At 28.4% G+C, this 4,421-nt stretch overlaps 1 protein-coding gene across 3 annotated transcripts in view; it reads left to right on the top strand.

The window, feature by feature from the left end:
- LOC106678342 (TOX high mobility group box family member 3) overlaps positions 1-4,421 on the top strand; it is a 387,189-nt gene that overhangs the window by 268,742 nt on the left and 114,026 nt on the right. The window lies entirely within an intron of this gene.

The following is a 4,421-nucleotide window of genomic DNA, read 5'->3' as shown; positions in this document are numbered from 1 at the left end:
ATTAATGAAAATTATGTAATATAATTTATGTTGATAATTATAATATAACTTTTATTATTTATTGAATACCAGATCGGCCTGGTGGGCCTTACATGGTTAATATTAGAGGTATTTATTTTTTAACAATTGATTCTTGGAGCTATAGTCTACATAAAAGACACTCTGACTATATACAATGTTATAAATAAAACAAAAAATTAAGATAAAATAAATAGATGAATAAAATTGTATCCATTTTAGTCTCAAAACATATTTATTTACTTTATAAGTCCGACGTTTCGGCCAATTCAGCAATCCTCAGGGACAATCTTAATAAATGTTTAGAAATAAATCTTTTAAAAACTTCATGCAGGCAATTCTGCCCAGGTCAATCCACAAATTACCCTAATAAGTCAATTTTCACATCAAATTAAAAATTTAAATTGTTTATGTTAAAATTTTACAATGCTTACAACATAACAAGTATTGTTGTGATAAATTTTAACAAAGAAAGTGACTGTGATAAATAATTTTTAATTTTGTTTAAATTTTTTAAAATTGATGTGGTTCTAAAATCCTATTTAAAGTATAATAATTTATTATTAATATTGTGTTTTGTTTAAAATCATATGTATATTAAAGTTGTTTTGTGATAGATTGTCCTTGGGGATGGCCGAATTGGCGGAAACGTTGGACTTATCAAGAAAAATAAATCATCAAGGATTTTACGGAGGATTTTCGATTATATGGATTGGATAAGGGGGGGGGAGAGTTTGATGGTTTACCGGAGCCCCAGAACCCCCATTTTTTTTATATGCAAATATTCTATCAAAAGTGTTTTGTATTTTAGTATTTTTTTGTATTGTGCATTCAGTTTCGTAATTATGTTATGACTAAACTTTTCATGAATGTCCTTGATTTCGAAGCGTTCCAGTTTGCTCCATGACAAACTTTGAGATAATGAAGTTATGGAGACAAACTACAGTGGGGAGGCGAAGTAGTTTTCCAATAGCTGTAAGGCATGTAGAGAACCTTCTAACTTGTTCCTGAGAATTATATTCTATCTGAAGGAATAATAAACACAAACAAAATCTTATTTATAAAGATTAAATATAAAATATTCTCTTGATGAGAGGCCTCCACCGAAATATATTAGGAATTTTAGTACAAATTTACTACATATTTTATATAAATATGTTGATGTCTGTATATTTAAAAACGGTGGAACAGTTTTTAATTCATATGAATGTGATTTATGGTAGACAGAATAGTTAAGTCTGTGTGGAAGATCTCAACAGAAACGTAAAAAGGTGATTTTATCATAAATCTTTTATAATTATCAAAAATTGAGAAACTGTGCCTCTAAAGCTACTGTTAAAAAAAGGATAGTTTTGTCTCAAATTGCAGAAAATTTATTTTATCGGGAGATCATTAGTTGACGGTATGTAACTATAATGCATACAAAAACAAAATTAAAGTTTTTTCGTTAAAAACCATGAAGGGGTCAGGTATGTAGTACTTTGTAAGGAAATATTGTTACTAGACCAAAGGTTGTGCAAGGAGGTGATTTGAGAATCACGTTCGACCGCTAGATTTTCACCAAATTTATTAGGCTGGACCCCGGAGGGCTCCCGAACAAGGGTCATGGCTACAGTGAAAAAAAAATAATTATCTGCCACAGCCGGATTCGAACCCGGGTCATTGGAGTTATTATTTATTAATATAAATTATTTTTATTTTAAATTAGTTCTAATCTGAGGCTAAAGATAGTTATTTTGTTAGACTAGCATAATTAGCCTTCCCGTGTACGTAGCTTGAACTATTCGTCCCTTTTTTATTTTATTTTTATGCTGATGCTATGAAAAAAATGCATGAAATTATTTACACTCTTAATAAAATTTTGTTTTTTAAGTAAAATTATTTATTAAATAGGTTTGCAGATAAATTAAGATAGAATAATTGAGACTCATTACATAAAAACAGGAAACGATTCTTCATTGTGAGATCACCCCCATTCAATCCGTCTACTGTGAAATTTCCATCATGCCGAGGTTAGGTAAGAAAAAGAAAATACGGTTTCCTCGGAAAATATTCCCTTGAAAATGCTCTGAAAATGGAAAGAGGTCCAAGAGAAAAGTGTGGTAATCGTTTCTTAGCAGGCCGTTGTCATTGTATACTACGGTGCGTTCTCGGAGGGGTACATGGCTTTTTTATGTAATCTATGTGGGCGGTTTATGTAATTGATAGCAATAGTTCATTTTCTATATGCATTTGTATACTAGTGTGCATACATACACATTTGTACATTATTTTTTTCCATACATACTTCATGAGAAACCGTATACTATACGCATGTAAAATGGAGTTAACATTGAAACATGTGATGTGATTATATTAAGAATATTAAAAAACATAAAAGAAGACAAAATCAAATGGAGTATGGTCCGGGTGCGATCATATAAAACTGAAAAAGTAATAACCATTTTAGTTGACCGTAGATTAATGCTTGAAGAAGTTTGTCGGGAGGTGCGGTCAGCAAAGAACAACATAAATAAACAAAACCATATTTATTTATTTTATGCCGACGTTTCGACCTGAGTTTCAGGTCTTCATCAGGGGTTGTGTCGTAGAGGAGGGAAACTTTCCCTATTAAATTATTTTCATTTTGGAATCTTTCAAAAGTAACGCTAAAAATTAATATTTTTACAGCATTTCCTTTTTATTTGTAATTTTTTCCTACTTTACTGATTATTTCATATAACTTTAAATAGTTAGGTGTAATCTATTACAGTCATGTGGCCAGAAATTATATCTTTACAAATGAAATACTTCCATAATTCATTGAGTCAGTTATTAAAATATGAAATAACCAATTTTCTTGATTATTCACTGGAATAATTTATTTGTTTATATTTATTTTTCGTATGGTCCTGTATTTTTATTTGTTCTACTAATTTATTTCTTCATTTGCCATGATATTTACTAATTACATGATAAAAACTAATTATAAGTTCTAATATATAATTATTATATTATTAATATATTCTTTATGATATTTATTTCTGGCTAATACTTGTTTATAGATATGGAATGTGTCTCATTAATCTTTTCATAAATCTCTATATGTAGGAATATTTTATTTATTAATTGCAGGGAGTTCTGTCACAATGACGGTGTTGGTGATTTCCTCTACCTCTCCGTCTCCCTCTCTTCTTCTCCCTTTCTCTCTTTTAAATCTTTCAACACAATATTCAATCTTTAGTTTATCGTTTATTCTCCTTAATATTTAAACTTTTCAAAATTATTTTAAGTTTTATTTGTAATTTTTCTATTGATATAACTAAAAAATATACGCTGACAAGAAGCAAGTGACTGCCTATAATGCGGACTGAAGAAACACAGACAGTTTTTACTGTACATATTTTGTTTTTTTACGGAGAGAATTTCTTTTTTTTTTCTCGTCAAAAAGGATTTTTTTTTATTATTATAATAATAAAATATTAATATTATTTACTTATTAAATAAATATTAATCTTATTTATTTCTAATTAATATTTATTTACATATACTTTTCAGTTTACAATATATTCGATTTAACGTTTTACTGCACTATATTATTATTATTAGTACTAGGATAACTTGCGTCCCAGAATAAAGTTTATTTTTCTTATATTCTATATTCTATATATTGTTATAATATAAGATTATATTATCTTCAAGAATATCAAAACCAGAGGGCTATACAATTTATGACGAGTATTCTTCATAAGTTTTTATAACTTTGCAAAAAATATGTTGGGTGGATTGCTTACATGTAAATCATTTCGAGGAAGCTGTAAACGAAATTGGTGCAGGATCTGATAAGCATCCGTTTTGTTTTGAAAAGGGGAGATGCATCGATTTGGTTTCATGTATACTCTACACCCTCCCTTCCATCTCTCCCTCATCCCTCCCTCTACACATCTGCATGATAAGTTCACCCCTACATCCGCTGTCATTAGTTGATTGCTCACGGTGAATTTTTTTTTAAAAGAATTATTTTGCATCCCGACGGAAACAATGGATTATGAATCCTCAAGGGTTCCTTTATGCAAAGTTTTTGACGTGTATCGATTTTTAAAATGCTTAATGGATAGTTTTCAGGAGGCATGTAATATAAATATGTATTTTAAATAAATTTATACTCTTAAATAATCTATTCACTTTTAATTTCAAATGAATCAATATTAGTAAATATTTTTACCTCTGTTATTATTATTTATAATAGGATGTTTTGTTATAATTATTTTTTTTAAATGATCATTACGAATTATTGAAGTGTAGAGAATCATTATTTTGAATTGTGATAAAAAAAATTATTAGGTGACACTGTTTAATAATTTTTTTCTAAAAATTTCAAACTTCATTTTATATCTAGTTTTTTAAAATATTTTTTATATAAT

The sequence above is a fragment of the Halyomorpha halys genome, unplaced genomic scaffold, assembly GCF_000696795.3.
Source record: "Halyomorpha halys isolate HHAL.00 unplaced genomic scaffold, Hhal_1.1 Scaffold134.1, whole genome shotgun sequence".
Taxonomy (NCBI): Eukaryota; Metazoa; Arthropoda; class Insecta; order Hemiptera; family Pentatomidae; genus Halyomorpha; species Halyomorpha halys.
Note: the sequence above shows the minus strand (reverse complement) of the source record. Positions and strands in the feature narration are given on the sequence as shown.